General features: G+C 42.2%; 1 long non-coding RNA gene across 2 annotated transcripts in view; it reads right to left on the reverse strand.

Moving 5' to 3' along the window:
- The window catches only part of LOC133103073 (uncharacterized), a 155,454-nt gene that overhangs the window by 106,319 nt on the left and 29,922 nt on the right, over positions 1-19,213 (reverse strand). For both annotated transcript variants that reach the window (XR_009703177.1, XR_009703178.1), the window contains exons 2-3: positions 7,484-7,643; positions 5,474-5,520 (exon numbers count right to left, since the gene is read on the reverse strand). This is a non-coding gene — a long non-coding RNA (uncharacterized LOC133103073). The remainder of the gene's footprint in view (positions 1-5,473; positions 5,521-7,483; positions 7,644-19,213) is intronic.

Consider the following 19,213-nt stretch of genomic DNA (forward strand, 5'->3'; position numbering starts at 1 on the left):
GAATATTCTTTTGCATGTATGTACCACGTTTTCTTTATCTATTCATTTATTGATGGAACATCTGAGTTGGTTCCACTTCTTTGCTATTGCCACTCTTGCTGCAATGAATATGGGTATGCAAATATCTCTTCAAGATCCTGTGCTTTTTTTCATTTTGGTGTTTTATTTATGTTAAGTTTGTTTTTCATGCTATGTTATTCGTTTTATTTTTTCCAGCTTTATTGAGGTGTAATTAACAAATAAAATTGTGTATATTTAGGGTGTACATGATGATTTAATATACATATACATTGTGAAATGATAACCACAATCAAGTTAATGAACACATCCTTCACCTCACATAGTTGCCATTTTTTTGTGAACACTTAATATCTACTCTCTTAGCAAATTTAAAGTACACAATACAGTATGATTAACTATAGTCACCATGCTGTACATTATTCATCTTCCAGCTGGAAGTTTGTACCCTTTGACCAACATTTCCTCATTTCCCCCACATCCAGTCCCTGGAAACCACCATCTCCTCTCTGGTTCTATGAGTTTGACTTTTTTAGATTCCAAGAAAATGTGCTAAATATATACAATGGAATAAAAAAGAAGGAAATCTTGCCATTTGTAACAATACGGATGAACTTGGAGGACATTATGTTACGTGAAATAACCCAGACACCGAGAAGCAAATACAGTATGATCTTGCTTATACATGGAAGCTAAAAAAGTCAAGATCCTGCTTTGAATTTTGGGTAGTATGTATCCAGAAGTGGGATTGCTGGATCATGTGGTAATCCTTTTTTAAAATTTTTTGAGGCAACTCCATCCTGTTTTCTATAGTGGATGCACTATTTTACATTCCCACCAACAGTGCACAAAGTTTCCAATTTCTCTGTGTCCTTGACCATACTTGTTATTTTCTCTTCTTTTGAAAGTGGCCATCCTATTGTGTGTGAGGTCCCTACAGACAGTTTTGAGAAATTCAGTGTCCCTCTCTGGGTCAGGACAAGGGAAACCAGCTGAATTGGTTTAGAAGATCTTTCATATTGCTCTCAGCTCTGAAAATCTCAGTTAACAAATCAGTCTTGGGGTGGGGATCAAATAACATCATGGACATGAAAAAATAATCTTTGTCAGTTGAGAAGGGCTATACAGCTCTCAAAGAGCAGATCATGTAAAAGCTAAGAGAGCAGACTTGATAGTCAGACTATCCTAGGTTCCATATTGAGATATGCTGACCACAAGCCTTGTGACATTGTCAGTTTCTCTACCAGTAAGATGCAGGTGATAATCCCCCCATACCGCCCGTCAGAGGGCTGATGAGAAGACCAGACCAAATCACAGGAGACAACAGACTTGAGTAATCAGCAGGATGCCGTTCCTGGCTAAGAATGAGAACTGAAACTATTTGTTCCATTAACAAATGAGGCACATAGACTTGTACACTTTAAATGGGTTGATTATACAGCCTGGGACTTATATCTCAATAAACTATTTCTTAATGAGGAACATAGAGGCCCTCAAATAAGGTGCTGATACTTACCATTAAGGTAGACACAGAATCACAGAAATGACACAAGTTTTGGGGTCAGACAAACCTGGACACATTTGAATCTCAACTCAGCCTCCTGGTTACTATGAGATTTTAACTCTCTCTGAGCTTTGTTTGGTTTATTCAGCTGGAACACAAAGATTTTTTAAAAATTACTTTTCAAGATTGTTCTGTCACATATAATGTTTCTACCTGCCATGTAACAGGTGCTCAATAAATGATAACTATTATTTCTGTGTTGCTATCCCTTCCTAAGAAACCTGGCCTTCCTGAAGGTACTAGTATAGCCCAAGGGCCTCCGAACACAGGAGGAAAAGGTGTGAAAAAAGGGGAGAAGACAGGGTTTTGTATTCACAAATACTCCTTTCCCAGAAACAAGCCATTTATCAAAGTACCAGCTTCTCGTTTACTGTCAAAACACAAAGGCTAATTACATCTGAAGAACAATGGCCTACAAGAGCAAAAGAGGCAGGGCCTGTTCAATTAATGGGGAGAGGAAGGGGGGTCTCCAGCACACAATATTTTGGACACCGGATTGCAATGGTTTAATTAGCTATTGCTATGGACTTTGGATCATCTGTTGTTCTAGAAGCCATTAGTCATCTGTAGCTTTTAAGCATATCATTTAGATTCCCTCATTCAACAAATGCTTTCTGAACACCCGATACACGCCAAGCACTGGGCTCAACACTGAGGATACAGCACAGTCTAGTGGAAGATAGATGGCTTAGCCCACTAATGGGCGTCTCAAACTAATTCTAACAGAGCTCCAGTTTTATCCAACCCCATGCCCCTCCCTCATCATCCACCTTTCCATAAAAGGCCTCTGCATCTTTCCAGTTGTTCATGTCAACAACCATGGAGTCATCCGTGAGTCTCTCTTTCTACGAGACCTTACATCCATGATATCAACAAGTTCTGTTGGTTCTCTTGCCAAAAGCGCTCTTGATTCCATCCACTCCTCTGCCGACACACGGCCATTACCGCCAGTCCAAGGCTCAGCAAAGGTCTCTCTTAAAAAAGTGGGATTTTTTTTTTCTGTGTCTCTACCTGCTTCCCATTGCAGTCCACACAACATCCAGGGTGATCTTTTAAAATGGTGAATCATGTTATGCCATGGCTCTGCTTACAACACTTCACAGTCTGCCCACTGCTCTTAGATTGGAATCCAGAATTTCTGAGATGACCTACAGGTTTCCACAGGCTCTGTCCCCACCCACCCCTGTAACCTCAATCCAGACTGCACTCCGGGTTGCTGACTAAGCTCTAGGCCCATCAAGCCCTTTCTTGCCTCTGAGTCTTTGCCCTGCTGTTCCCCTTGCTCTGCTCTTTCCGTCTATGCACAAGCTTAGTCCCTTCCCAACTTTCAGTTGAAATAGTATTTCCTCAAAGAGGTTTTTCCGGACCTTGCTGTCTAAGTGACTTCTTCCAGTTATTCTAGCTCATCACCTTATTTGTTTCTTGCACAGCATTCGCTCTGTGATAACCATCTTGCGCATTTGTTGGTTCACTGGACATCATTTTCCCACTAGTCAGTGGGTACTCTGATGGAAGGGGCTTTTTTCTATCTTGTTCACAGATAGACCTGTTTTGCCCAGTGGAAGGTAAGCAGATGTGACACACACCATATCCAGGCCGGAGCTACAAGGACACTCCTGTGGTTCGGTTCTGCCCCTGACGAGAGCGGCACGAGAGCGGCACGCCCCTGACGTTGGTTGTTCCTCGAGAAGACATGTGGAACAGGGCCAGCCCAGCCCAGCCCAGGAGAGCCATGGGCCGCCTGCAGCTCTGAGGGAATATAAGCTAGAAACTTACACCTCTGGGATTGGGGGTTGTTTGTTGCTGCAGGAAAAGCTATCACATTTCCAAAGTCTCAATGACCTCCAGCAAGAGACTTACTCTCTCTGCATCCTAATTTCCTCATTGGTGAAGTTGCACTAGATAATTCCATACTCCTTCCTACTTAAAAACTGTGAATGGACTTGAGGACACGGGGAGGGGGAAGGGTAAGCTGGGACGGAGTGGCATGGACATAGATACACTACCAAATGTAAGATAGCTAGCTAGTGGGAAGCAGCTGCATAGCACAGGGAGATCAGCTCGGTGCTTTGTGACCACCTAGAGGGGTGGTATACGGAGGGTGGGAGGGAGAAGCAAGAGGGAGGAGATATGGGGATATATGTATATGTATAGCTGATTCGCTTTGTTATAAAGAAGAAACTAACACACCATTGTAAAGCAATTATACTCCAATAAAGATGTTAAAAAAAAAAAAGAATAAAGCTACTACAAACATTCAAAAAAAAAAACTGTGGGGTTTTTGGTTAAGATTTTTTCACTTCTCTAAATTATAGTATTGTTTGGGGGTTCAATCATTTTTTTCCTTTCCAACTGTACAAGTTAATTAGGCAACTTCAACTTACAAAACTCCAGACAGGCAGTTAATGATGCCAAACTAGTTAGCACAAAACCAGAGTGCAAAGGCCTGTGATGGTTTAAGCTGCTGCAGCAGAACTTCTATTCTAAAGACCCTGAGATTTAAAAAAAAAAAATCTATAGAGCACAAACCTGCCACATTCAGCTGCCCCGGTTATTTACACGAGCATTTCCCAATTCAAATTGCATGCTCAAATCAAATTTCCCTAGTTTATGCCTTCTTCAGCAATTACTTAAAGGCAGTTTACCTCTCTCTGGAGGAACATAGCAGAAAGGCCTATAGACAAAATCTCGTTGACTCAGGGGGAGAGAAACGAACTCCAGACCTGATGCCGCAGAAGTCACTTTGCCCACGGAAGTGAACACCGATGGGCCTCCGGGCTGTTTTTCAGCCTCACTGATGAGAAAAAAATTCTCTAAGGAGGAGGGGGAGGCCCACAGAAACTGAAGGAGAGGGGTAAGCCTGGTGGGTGGGGAGGAAGGGACCACCTTCTCTTCACAGAGTTCCTTTTGTGCGGGTAAACAGGTTAACAGCTAAAGCTGTTCCCACTTCAATGTGATTGAGAGAAGTCAAAGCGGGACAGGGAGACCATGATCATTTCTGCACCTGAAAGTTTCTAGGTTCTTGAAAATTCACCCGAAACAAGATAAGCCCTACCAAAAAACTATGCAATGGACAAAATTTATCTTCACTGTACCGTCAACTTGTCCTTAATTCACTTTTCACCATTTGGAAGGATTTTCTCGTCCTCCATCAAAGAAGCATCATTTGTTCATTCATTTACTCCACGGAGGGCTCTCATTGGTTAGGCCTGGGCCACGTGTCCTCAAGCCGATTAGTATGGCCCAGACAATGCAGTGTTCTGATTGGTCAGGTCATGCTTCCATTAATTTATTTTCCTAGTCACTAATTCTATCTTACATTTCCTCCTTCATTCAGTTGTTCAACTTGGTGGATCTTATCTTGGTTTGCCTGCCTGACACCTACCACCTTTTTTTTTAGTAACAGCACTCTGGATTTATTTAGGGGGATAGTTTCCCACTGTTCCCATCATATAGGGTAGGGCGTGAATGCTCTACTCACACCCTCTACTCCATTTCCTCTATGCTAGAGTTAGACACATGACGCAGACCTGACCAGTCAGAATATTGCAACGTCTGGGCAGATGGCAATTGGTTTGAGGATGAACATGTGGCCCAGGTTCAAGCAATGAGAATCCTCCCTGGAACTTTTGCTGGAATTATCAGGAGAAATGAAGAGAAATTCTAATAACTTACTATGAATAAATGAATCAAGACAGGAAGCATCTCACTTTGCTGTGTAGCAGAAACTAACACAACATTGTAAATCAACTATACTCCAATAAAAATTAATTTAAAAAAATCAAGACCATCAGCAGGCAGCATCAACATAGATAAAATATCTCTAATTACAAAAAATATAGTGGAGAGAAGAGTCAGAGCTGTGATGTTAATCTGGAATCTGTCACTTACCAGCTTGGAAAACCTTGGGCAAGTCACCTCCATAAACGTCTCCTTATCTGAAAAATGGAAATGACAATGAGTATTCTCCTGTCTAATAGTCTATGAATATGCCACACCCCCTCTCCCATCCAGGTGGCTGGAAGTAAAGAACTTGCAATGGTGGCGTTGCAAGATGGAAGCATTCCAGACCCCTGAGTCACTGTTCAAGGAAAAAAGCCAAGGAGAGCCACCAGAACCACATCCAACTGTGATGGGAAAGAGGAACACATCCTTGTTGTATTAAACCAGAAATGTGGGGTTTATTCTACTGCAGCATGGCAGAGCCCAGCCTGACTAATATAATAATCATGGGCTCAGTTATTCACAGATACCTGGCAAGTCCATGATATGAAGCCATTTTGCCAAGATGTGACTTTGAATGATGTGTTCTGATGCAGTCATATGGCAACAAAGGAAAGAGATGCTCTTTCTGCTGCCCAGCATCTATTTCCAGGCCATCTCAGTGGTTTGTGAGAAAGAGAATATTTGAAATTGGGACTGTTCCTATAGTCCACCCTAAGTGTGTGGGGATTATGAAATAACCTCAGTGTATCACCAGCAAAAGATAAGGACCAAGAATCCAACCACTGAAAGGGACAAATCTGGACAAGCCTATGTAACTGACTTACTGAAAAGGAGGCAGGCAGAGGTGAGGCAAATTATGAATCTACAAGGTTCTTAATATCTTAATTGGTAATATCCTCTGCAGTGAAGGAAATACAGGCACAGTGATTGAAATCATGAGCTTTGGAATTAGTTTAATGTAACAAGGATTAAATGCAAAGAGTTAATGGAACAGTGTTTGAATTCCATTTCTGGCCCTTGACTAGTTGAGCAAGTTGCTTTATCTCTCAGCCTGAATTTTCTCATCTGAAATATGAAGATTTAAGAGAGTCCCTACCTCAGAGTGTGTTGTAAGGATGAAATTAAATGATCCATATAAAGTGCTTAGTACACAGTAAGAGCTCAATAAATTATCATAATGATATTACTGGCATTGTAAAATAAAGAGTGGACAAAGAGGGATATCTGGAGGAGATGAAGGAATTAAAGGAGAAGGATGATGATATGGTAGTTGGGGAGGGAGCCAAGGGCTACTAGCAATAAAAAGAAGGGGCAGAAAGGAAATGGCAGGTAGAAGATGACCCTTACACAAGAAGAGGCAGGAAGTCCTCAAGGAGGAGGCAAGACTCTGTCTGAAATCCACAGAGGAGGAGAGGAAGTGGGGATGAGAACCTAGAGAGAACAGAGGGGAAAAAAAGAAAATGAAAATGGGCTCTATGCCAGTGAGCCCCAGAAAGAGAAGAGAAATCCAAGAAGGGGTAAAGAATAGAGACAGAGATGAGGGGGAGAAGTAAAACACAGGACTTCAAGGGAGGAGAGCTAAGTATTCAAAGGAAGTCTTGAAAGATTAAATAAAAACACAAAAATGTAGGAGAAGCACAGCTTAAAGTAGAAACGGGTAATAGAAATATCTTATAAACACAGAACGGGAGAAATTACAATGGTTGCACAGGTCCCTAAATCCCAAAAATGCTCAGGAAGCCAAATATATTTTCATTAACCTTGGCACAAATTCATTTGGCAGCAAAACTGGACTTGAGCGGACATGAGGCTATTTATACCCTTTATCCCACATCCCATTTAGCATGAACATTCGTGTATTTCACTTTAGTCATGAGCTGATCATGAAGTGCTACCACAGGCCCCACTGGGGGTGGGACATTGTGGAATGCACGGTATATGCACCACATTATCTTTCTAGTTTCCAGAGCATTCTGAATTCCAAAACACATATGGCCTCAAGGGTTCCAGGTCAGGGTTTGTGGGCTTGTATTGGGAGACAGAGACTGGATATGAGAAACTTGTTTCTAATAATGAAGCTAATGAAAACTACCATTTCTTGAGTGTTTACAACACCCTGAACATTGTCTATTCATTATCTCATTTAATCCCACAATATATCAGGTCCCATCTTACCCTGTTTTTGTAGGCATGGCACAGGAGGCTTGCAGAAGTGAAGTAATTTGCCACCAGTTTATGCAGAGCTGGCAAAAGGCAGAATTTAGGATTGGAACCCAGCTGTGTCACTTCCGAGCTTGCACACTTAACCACTGGGCTATGCTGCTTCTCTCATTAACTGTAGGGAAAGAATGGAATTAAGTGTTTCTTGGGCTTTCACCATAAGAACCATTCCCAGACATGATCTTGTGTAAGTTTTATAATAATTCAATAAAGTCATGTCATCATTCCCCATCTAAGGAGCTAAGCAACTTGTTCAAAGTCTCACAGTTAACTGATCAGATACCGAATCCATTATTCTCTCCACTGATTGCAACAATATGGAAAACAAGCTTGTGAGAGTCTTGTTCAACAGAACAGACAGAAGAAAGGTGGGGAACCACTGCTTTAGAATAAATATTCTCCAGGATGATAGTGGTCATGGTGACAGGGGATGGTTTGGGAGAAGGCTTTGTTCCCCCATAACGTGCATCAGCATCCCTCGATATACACAACTGAAATTTTCTCATTCTTAAGTACTACAGAAATGTATCTCTAGTCCAAACCTCCTTTCCAACTCAACTCCTAAATCCGTCCTTTATAGAAATTCTGAAACTAAATAAGAGAAATACAAACACTAAAAAGTAGATTATAAAACTGGGAGAAAAATATCCCAGGAGGGTAAAATAGATAATCAAAATGAATGAATGAATAAGACAGATGATGGTAAAATAATGAAAATTCAGCAAGGAATTGATATGCAAACTCTGTGAAAATTCTATCAACTGTGATGACAGGAGAGAATCTTTCACACTCTTCATGGTTTAACAAAACTTTGTAAGGCTCAAAATAACAACATGCGATAAAAAGTCCAAAGATCTGGCCCTTTGTGTGGCCTCCATCATGTCATAGTTGGATCTTGAACAATTAATCCAACATCTCTGAATTTGATCAAATGCTCTCTGTTTATTACAACCAAACAACTGGTGCAGGTGGGCACAGGGCATGCAACATACACAGGGAAACACTGTCAACCTGTATACTTTGTTAATGTTTCCAATCAGGCGATAGGTGCAGCATTTTGAACATGATTTTGAGCATGTTTGTCTGACCATTCCGAAACAGTACCTTTGCTTCATGCTCTAAATATAGCAACATCTACTTCCTTCTGGACATGTTTGCCAAGCCAAAATATTTTGTCTGTAAAGATATGCCAGTTCCAATGTTTTGATTTTTTTTTTTTTTTTTGGTTTTAACTGTTTGACAACAGTGTCTTCAGATAGCTGGATGTAGGTATCAGTCAGGATAAGCTAGTTGAGGCTGTGATAACAAATATGCCCAAATCTCACTCACTTAAAACAACAAAAGTTTGTTTCTTGCTCAAAGTTCATCCCACAGTTTGCTAGGGGAGGCCTTGCTTATCTTAATTAATTAAGGGCAAGCTGACAGAGCAGCTACCGTCTCAAAAATTGCCAGCTGCCATGCCAGTGAGGAGGAAAGGTTGCCAGAGAATCATGGCCTAAAGGCTCCTTGCCAGAATCAGCGAACATTATGTCCACTCACTGGTCATTGGTCAGAATGCCTTAGCAGGTCTCACCCAACCACAAGAGGCCAGAAAAAGTGTTCCAACCATGTATGCAATAGAGAGGAGAATCAGAAATCTCCATTTATCAGAGGTAATGACTACCTCTCTCTGAACCAATGTGCCTGATGCCACAGTAACTAAGCTTTGTCCCAGGCAGATGAGCAATTCAAAAGCATGATCCAAAAGAATGAACAACAACAAAACAAAAAACAGAAACAAAAACCAAGCTACAGTGTTTCCAAAACATTTTTCTAACTTCACTGTACTTTGAGGTATAATTTTTAATTTACACCATTGCTAGGATGACGTAGTATTGCAAAATAAATTGCATAGCATTGTTCTTCACTTTTTCCCAGCAGGAAAAAACACACGTAACTTGTTTTTGCAAAATAATTTTAGGTAAACATAGAAAATATTGAATTTTTTTAAAATTTGCATCTTGATCTTGATACTGGAAAAGCTTTATCAAAAGTCCAGGCTCTTGTTCAACTCGTCCAAAAAGAATTTGGGTGACAAACACAAAGGGAAAAAAAAAAAACAACAAAAACTAAAGCTTAAGAGCAAAGGGAACAAAGAAGCAGTTTATTTAGGGCAGAAACAAAAGTTACACTCACAAAGAAGAGTGTGGGGGGCCTCACAAAAGGGGGGCTTTTTAGATCCACTTTTTATCTTATTTTTAGCCCTCTGAATGGGTGGGTCTTTTTGATTAGGGGTGGAATGTTCATTGAGGGGAAGGCTGAGGCGTGGCCTGGATTGCACCAGGTTGCATCAGCCCCCGGTCTTGTGCATTCATCTCCTGAAGCGCATGGTCTTGTACATGCACTATAGAGCTGTTTTCCCTTAAATTTTCCTTTACTAGTCAAGCACCACAAATGGAAGGTCTTACAGTTCATCAGCAACCTGTGCATTTTCATTGTGCATGCTCCACATTTTCATGGTCAGTTTCTTGTTCAGATGCTACAAAGTTTCCGTTTTAGAGGCTGTTCTTCCATGCATCATGGCCTCATTAAGTGCAAAACAAGGAGGTGGTTTGCCTTCTGCTTAATGTCTAGACATGAGAAGACTGTCCTTGGGCCCAGCCCTGTCTTTCCTGCCTCAATATAAATTTTTTTTTTTTTTTTTAGAGCTTGCATGTAGAAAAAAAAAAAAAGTGTGGTCTGAGAAGGGAACTTACTTCCAATACCTGCAGGATTAGAGGAGGGGGGCTAGGAAAGGGGGAAAGACACAGGGAAGAGCAGAGTTAAAAGGTGTCTAAAAGGCAACTTTACCAGTAGCCAGATTCTCTCAAGTTACAGTGGGCAAGGATGAACTTGAGAATAGATTTATTTTGTATATAATTCTTAAGTCCAAACTCAGAGGTGAAGGAAACATGACTTTCTATATTTTAAAATTATAAATTGATATTATATGGTTAATATCCCTCAGGCTCTGAACCCCCATCCCTGTGAACTGGCAGGAAGTTTAGCCTCTTACTGGAGGCTGATACAGAAGAACTAGTTTCGGGCTTCCCTGGTGGCGCAGTGGTTGAGAATCTGCCTGCTAATGCAGGGGACAAGGGTTCAAGCCCTGGTCTGGGAGGATCCCACATGCCGCGGAGCAACTAAGCCCGTGAGCCACAACTACTGAGCCTGCGCGTCTGGAGCCTGTGCTCCGCAACAAGAGAGGCCGCGATAGTGAGAGGCCCGCGCACCGCGATGAAGAGTGGCCCCCACTTGCCGCAACTAGAGAAAGCCCTCGCACAGAAACGAAGACCCAACACAGCCATAAATAAATAAATAAATAAATAAATTTTTAAAACCCCAAAGTTTAAAAAAAAAAAAGAAAAAGAAGAACTAGTTTCATGTTGCCGTAGGCATTAGTGAGTGTCTACCACCAGGGTACCATCTGCTTCAGTCTCCATGGTGCCTTCAGTTCTAAAGGTTCTGTGGTTTACAGAACACACCTGGGGTCTGAGGATCCCTGGCAGGCTAAGGACACCCCGTCCCCCTAGGAGCACCACCAGTCTTCCCGGGAGGTCTTGCTACCTCCCAGGAGGACTCCCACCCTGAACCAGAGACCCCTCTCCCTCCCAGCCTCAAGGACTCTCCTCGGCAGCTCACAGCTCCTTCAATACGCCCCTCCTTCTGGGACACCTGGCATCAATGGGCTCAGCTTCATTAACAATAGGAAACCCCATTGCGTTTAGACCGCTTCTGCTTATGACTGACAAAACTCCTGAATCATGAGATGAAAGGGTAAACCCTGAGTATATTGAGGGGAAATCACCTCAGAAGGAGGAAACAGAAAGAAAAAGACACCAAGGTGGGTGTAGAGGCCAGTGTGACTTGAATGGAGTGAGTGAAGGAGGGAGCAAATAAGTGAATGATGAGACCAAATTAGTGATAGGTCCAAATTATGCAAAAGAAGAAAAATTTCAATAATAATGACTACCATTTATACAGTGCTTACTAACTACAAGCCAGGACAGTCCTAACTCCTAACAGCCCTACAAGTTGGCACTATTATTATCTCCATTTCACAGATGAGGAAACTGAGAGTCAGAAAGGAATGATCGATTCCCTGAGCAAGTGGAAAATCGGGACTCAAACTCGGGCAGATGCCCCCAGAATCTGAATGCTGAAACACTACACCGTACTGCCCATCAAAGCAAAGAGTCATAAAAAAAAAAGAAGAGTCAAGAGGATGAGAAGACAAGCCACAGGCTGGGAGAAAATATTTGCAAAATACACATCTGATAAAGGACTGTTATCCAAAACATACAAAAACCCTTAAAACCCAATAGTATAAAAAAAAATTATAATTTTTTAAATGGGCTAAAGACCTGAACAGACACCTCACCAGAGGAAACATACAGATGGCAAATAAGCACATGAGAAATGTTCAACATCATATGTCATCAGGGAATTGCAAATTAAAACAACGAGATATCACTTCGCACCTATTAGAAAGGTCAAAATCCAGAACAATGACGACATCAAATGCTGGCAAGGATGTGGACCACAGAAACTCTCCTTCATCACTGGTGGGAATGCAAAATGGTTTGGTCAGTCACTTTGGAAGACAGCTTGGCATTTTCTTTTCTTTTTTAAAAATTTTTATTGGAGTATAGTTGATTTACAACGTTTGTGTTAGTTTCTGCTTTACAGCAAAGTGAATCAGTTATACATATACATATATCCACTCTTTTTTAGGTTCTTTTCCCATATAGGTCATTAGACAGTATTGAGTAGAGTTCCCTGTGCTATGCAACAGGTCCTTATTAGTTATCTATTTTATATATAGTAGTGTGTATGTCAATCCCAATCTCCCAATTTATCCTTCCCTGCCCCCTCCCCTGGTAACCATAAGTTTGTTTTCTACACCTGTGACTCTACTTCTGTTTTGTAAATAAGTACATTTGCATCATTTTTTTAGATTCCACTTATAAGCGATATCATATGTCTTTCTCTGTCTGACTTACTTAGTATGATAATCTCTAGGTCCATCCATGTTGCTGCAAATGGCATTATTTCATTCTTTTTTATGGCTGAGTAATATTCCATTGTATATAAGTATCATATCTTCCTTATCCATTCATCTGTCGATGGATATTTAGGTTGCTTCCATGTTTTGGGACAGCTTGGAATTTTCTTACAAAACTAAACATACTCTTACCATACAATCCGGTAATTGCATGCTTGGTGTTTACTCAAAGGACTTAAAAAATTATGTCCATACAAAACCCTGCACACAGATGTTTATAGCAGCTTTATTCATAATTGCCATAACTTGGAAGCAACCAAGATGTCCATGAGTAGGTGAATGGATAAAGAGACTGTGGTCCATCCACATAATGGAATATTATTCAACACTAAAAAGAAATGAGCTATTAAGCAATGAAAACACATGGAGGAATCTTAAATGTATATTACTAAGTGAAAGAAGCCAATATGAAAAGGCTACATTCTGTGTGATTCTAACTACATGATGTTCTGAAAAAGGCAAAACTATGGAGGCACTAAAAGGAAAGTAAGAGACAGTAAAAGTGATTTCCAGAAGTTAGGAAGGAGGAAAGGATGCATTGGTGTAGCACAGAGGACTTTTAAGGCAGTGAAACTATCCTGTATGATACTATAATGGCAATATATGTCACTATACATTTGTCAAAACCTAGGTAATGTACAGTGCCAAGAGTGAACTCTGATGCAGACTATGGACTTTGGGTGATAATGATGTGTCAATGTAGGTTCATCAGTTGTAATAAATGTTCCATTCCAGTGCAGAATGTTGATAATAGGGGAGGCTGGGGGGTGGCGGAGGCAGGGGGTATATGGAATATTTCTGTATCTTCTGCTCAATTTTGCTGTAAACGTAAGTTGCTCTAAAAAAAATAAAGTCTATTTAAAATAATAATTAGAAGTGTGTATGGTAGGGATGGGGGGGACCTAGCTCACTGGAGGCAGAAGAACAAGGTAAAATATAGGGAGATGGATGCAGATTCATGTTTCAAAAAAAAATACTTCTGTGTAAGGGCCCATGCATTTGATTTATTTATCAAGTATTCACTGGGTAGCCATACCATATACTATGAGAGAGAATGGTGATAAATCAGTAAAGAGACAAGGTTCCCACTCACATGGACTTACACCCCACCCCCTCTGAGAATGTCACATATTCAAATCTTTCGGAAGGAGAATCTAATTGGGCTATTTAATCAAAATCCTATATAGAGAGGCAGGATTCTCACAAAAGGCCACCTCCATAGGCTGCTTTTGGCTCAAGTGCCAATCCCTGCCCAGTTACCTGTGGTCAGGTGGAGGGTTCACATGACACTAAATATGACACCTCAACAAGACGCTCCAAAGACAGCTGGGGATGTAGAGGCCCTTGGAGTATTAGTGACACCATTCCAGGAAAACCACAGTCTTAAAACTCAGTCTTAGTTACTCTACTCAGATTCCTATTTGACAGGAGCTCAAGGAGGAGCATTAAATTTGAGGGGAAGAAACACAGGCAAAGAAACACATAGTTATACAGAATTGGAAAAACCAACCCCATAATTAGATTCCAGTTCTTTTATATCCAAGACAAGGCTCTGTTAGCGCCGGTTACAGGAGATGCATTCTGGCCCAATCTCCAGCTTTCGGTACCACCTACTCCCTTTGTGTGAAGGATTGTGATTTTGTACAAGTAAAAAGTATAAACAGATTTCTAAAAGGTTCCATTAATAAAGGAAACTAAAAGGCAAAAGAAAAATTCATCTGATTCCCTGGTTCTGATTTATTAGGTGTCAGTGAATAAACAGGGCTCTTTGATGCCAAGTGCGATGCTTTGAAATTGCTGCCCTGCCCCCCATGCAACCAGAAGGACTATTTTGCTGGACGGTGGGATTGATTGGCTAGTGTTTCTGGCTAAAGGATAGTCTCTCTTTACTCTTTGGCTAGTGGGATTGAGTTTGGTTTGCTCAGCTAGGACCCAAAACAATTTGTGTATTTCCCCAGCATAACTGGAATTCTTCCTTTCCATCTGTTGCTGCTTGATTATTTTATTATTGTCCATGATGTCATTATTTTTGCTGTGGTCCATTTGGCATGAACTGAGTCCAATCCCTCCACCACGTGTGGCTTATACAACAGCACTAGAAAAACAACATGGAGAGATTGATTGATGGATGTTACTGAGTATGAATCACTAAATCTGCTTTTTAGCAGCTGTTTCATGGCACATCTTCCCTCTCGTGTCCCCTCCGCCCTTTCTAATAGCAATGCAGCATCTTCTCATCCTTGAACACAAGGGAGAAAAATCCAGAGGTCCAATTATCCTTTTAGTAAAGTTCTCATGAGCTTTGAGAGCTGAGAAGCAATACTGTTCTATGTCCCAATGGCTTGAGCCCTGATGGGAGAAGAGAAACTGACACTTGTCTGAGCTGAGAGGCCCTGGGCACCAGCAGAACTGCTTTGGGGGCCTGATGGCCAGGTTCGATGCAAGGCTGGGCACAGGGAAACCCTCCCCATTGCAGCAGAGGAACACGACAGCAGTACACTGCAGGGACTGTGGCACATTCGTGAAAGAACCCAAGGTGCCCGTTGCACCCAGCAGAATGGCAGGGAATCAGACTTGTCCTAGAAGACCCCAGCAGCAGTACAGCAGAGAGTTGCTGCCCTCAAATGGTCTGCAGGATACATTTCAAAAAACGACTTGGGTGAAAGAACCTGAGTGGGATTTTTTCTCAAACACATGACACATCCCTGGAGGGCTTCCGGAGGCCAGTAGGGATCCAGCAGGAGGAAGAAAAAACTATGAGCCTCTCTCACATGGATGTTTATCTTAAAGTGGCTTTATTTGTACCAACAAGCTGGTGAGGCCTGGGATATTCGTCTTACCTGAAGTAATTTGGGTTACTCATAGTAAATAATCAATGTCGGTTAAAAAGAGTAGAGTTGTAGAAATAAGATACAGAAAAGAAACATGCCTCACATGTCACTCACTATTTTGCCAAGAGCCTGCCCTTCTAAGGTGCCTTGGGTTATTATAACCCTGTATTTAAATTTTAATTATAACAAAAACTGTCTCCTGCCCAGAAGGATGTGTGAAAAACCAATCATAAACACTTGCCAACCCAGTGTTGAAAAGTTATCTGCTCCAAGAATAGATTCTTTGGCTCAGTCTTGGAAGGAGAAGGTGGGAAAGTTTCATTCCAAGACCTCACACCAGGCTGACTGGGCAAAGCTAAGCAGACTTCGAATCACCCAAACTGCTCTGAGCATTTATCAGCTTTTCCCAGTCAGGGTCCTCTGATTCTTGAGTTAAGTGGAGCAAATCTGTGGCTGCTAATCTGGGTATGGGCCACTACTGGACCCTTCCAAATGCCAACACTGTCCTGAAGTAGGTGAAAGTTCTCTCTTCAGAAGGACCAGGAAAAGGATGAGTGCACATCGTTTTTGACAACCCCAATGCAATGTACAAAGGCTCGACATTAATCAAACTAAATTCCTCAGGATGAGAAAATCAGCCAGATGCCAACTAGTAGGTGGGAAACATAAGTTCTCACTGCCCAAGAAGCATTATATTAAGGTTGACAGGATGAAGTTGGAAAGCCAGCCAAGGCACCATCCCAGGAGGCTGAATCTGGAAATCAATTAGGGGGAAGGAGAGGATGGGAGCCCTGGCACATCTCAGCTGCAGCAGGGGGAGAGTGCAGCTTGAATGGCAGGGCTATCCTGGTGTCATGTAGCATATGTGTCTCCACCTCTGTTTTAACTTCATGGGGAGAAATCGATAGGGAGGAAAAAGAGACATAGACTAAGCAGAAAAAAATAACTGTCCACAAGCAAATTTCAGAGGAATTGGGAATTATAAAGGGCAGTCTGGCTGATGGCAAAAGTATGGCTCCTGTTCAGGTGAGGCTGTGGCTCTGTAGGGACTGACCTGCCCTCTCAGGACACCTCCTCGGTGTCCAATTGCCGGGGCTTTGGGCTTGGATGACATCAAGGGGAATTGCTTCTGGGGCAGAAAGGAAATCATGCTACTTGGAGATCAGTCTCTTTCACTCTCTGTTCCTAGTAGCTGAGTCAATGTCAAGGTATAGAGACTAAATCTGCTTGCCCAAACAACTCTGAATGCCCAGCCCAGCCCCAAGAACCCATGGGATCCGCTGAGGTCTTTGTTAATGTCACCGAACCAAACTTGGGTCCATTCACCCACACGCATTAAAGCCGATCAATTTACACTGGGCTGTGGTGAAAGAAAGTGCAGCATTTATTGTAAGGCACCAAACAAGGAGTCAGGGACATAGTGCTGAAAAAACTCAAACTCCCAGATGGGTTGCAAGAAAGCTTTTTTTTAAATTGGAGTATAGTTGATTTACAATGTTGTGTTAGTCTCTGCTGTAAAGCAGAGTGAATCAGTTATACATATACATATATCAGCTCTTTTTTAGATTCTTTCCCCATGTAGGTCATTACAGAGCACTGAGTAGAGTTCCCTGTGCTATATAGTAGGTCGTCATTAGTTATCTATTAAGAAAGCATTTTTAAAGGCCAAGTGAGGGGGGGCGGTCACAGGGTTTGTGATTAGCTTGTGCACAATTCTCTGATTGGCTGATGGTGAGGTAACAGGGAGGTGTCACAGGGGTTAACAATTTCAATCCTTAGGCTCCAGGAGGCCTGAGGGCTATATACTTGTGTTCATCAAGTAGTTAACATCTTCCATTTGGTAGGGATTTTCACATCTGTAAAACAAATCAGGAAATGTGCAGCAGATACTATTATCTAGGGACTTCAGAGAGGAGCTAAAGCAGAGGATATGGGGGAGGGGTCTGTCCCGAGAAGGTCCCACATGGTCCTGCTCCGTTACTTTAAGACTGCATCACAGTTCAACTTCTCCTCTGCCCTGTCTTATTTTCTTAACTCCTCCATGGAGGAGTTTAAATCCTTAAAGCTCTCCCCCAAAATTCCTGCAGGCAAATCTCCATCTGAGAGCTTGTTTCCAGGGAACCAGACCTAAGATGCCATCCAATCTGATCTTCTTCTTAGGAAGGTTGACTTGAAAGATAGATAACTGATGATAGATAGATAGATAGATAGATAGATAGATAGAAGACAGAGGATAGGATAGAAGGCCAGAGGCACACAGAGAATGCAGGAAGCACAGGCAGTGAGGCAGCAGAAGACACAAGGCAATAGAAGCCATGAATATGCAGAAGCCATGAGTTGGAGGAAAAGGAAGGTTAGTGGAGGGTGTAACAGAAGCTCCGTCATAAAAATAGCAGGACTCAAGGGTGCATTACCCACTCCCAAGATGGTGACTATTGGAGCTTTTTATTTCCCTTTTTATTAAAGTTTTAATTATAGTAAGAAACACATAACATGAAGTTTACCATCTTGCCCATTTTTTAAGTGTACACAGTTCTATTGGAGCTTTTAATTTCCTTCCTTTCTTCATGAAGCACCACATCTGGAAGGAGGGAGTCTCTGTTTCTGAAAGACCCCAACCCAAAGCACAGGGGGTGAGAGCAGAGGCCCGAAGATAAACAGACCTAAGTGCAATGCTCACCCTGCAGCTTTCTATTAGTGGGACTTCGGGCAAGTTGTTAGACCCGATAAGCCTTGATGTCTTCATCTGTATCATGGGCTCGGGGTGGGCAGGAGGGCACAATGATGGGGAAATGCAGGCATACAGATCGGCTCTGGTGCAGACAGAAATGGGATCCTGGGCAAGTTTCTTCTCCTCCCTGAGCCTCAGTGATCTCACCTGTCAAGTGGGAAATTATAGTGCCTTCCTCATAACATTAAACAAGGATCGAATGACATAACCCTCGTTGCAAGTTCTTTTTTTAATAGATTGATCAATTTTTATTTCTTCTTGTATTTTTTTAATTGAGGCATAGCTGGTTTACACTAACTCTGTAAGTTCTTAATAAGTGGGAGCTACTTTGTTGTTGAGCTCTTTAACTCTGGTTAAAATAGCCAGAGCTGAATTAGGAAATTTGTGTGGGTTTTAAAAAGTGTTTCTCTAGTGGGAAAGAATAAGGCCAAGAGGTAAATCTCTAGGTAGCAGGAAGAACTCTCCCTGCCACAAAAAACACCACCCTCCGCGTGTTAAAAAGCCGCCCTGGTACAAATCAAGGTCTCTTCTCCCACTGTTCCTCCTGTTCAGCTGCAGTGGCTGCAGGCCAAGTCTGGGATTTAGATGGAAGCTTCTGCCTGAGCTTCCCGGCAGGGACTCCTCCTGGCCCCAGATTTTGGAGCAATAAATAAGGCTCAGAGGCAATGACCTGGTAGGGAGGCCGTCTGGCAGAGCGGCAGGCTGGTGGGAACGAATGGGCTGCAACGGGGGGTCCTAGTCTGCATGTCTGCTCCCGTTGTAACAGACACACAAATGCCAGGAAAAGACTCTGCTGTGTCCTAGTCCTTCTGCCTCCCCCCCAACCCCACCTCACTCCATCCCAACCGCCTTTCTCCTAATTGTCCTGTCTACTCCACTGGCCCTTTGCAGCTCAATCCATAAACATGGAAAAACATGTCACTGGCCCAATCACCCCATCACCCCTACGTCGTGTGTGTGATGGCACCTTACAGAGTCTGTCTGTATCCACCACTCTCCCTGTCTCTCTTGGCCTCTCTTCCACTCCTTCTGCTTCTCCA

The sequence above is a fragment of the Eubalaena glacialis genome, chromosome 13 (assembly GCF_028564815.1).
Source record: "Eubalaena glacialis isolate mEubGla1 chromosome 13, mEubGla1.1.hap2.+ XY, whole genome shotgun sequence".
Taxonomy (NCBI): Eukaryota; Metazoa; Chordata; class Mammalia; order Artiodactyla; family Balaenidae; genus Eubalaena; species Eubalaena glacialis.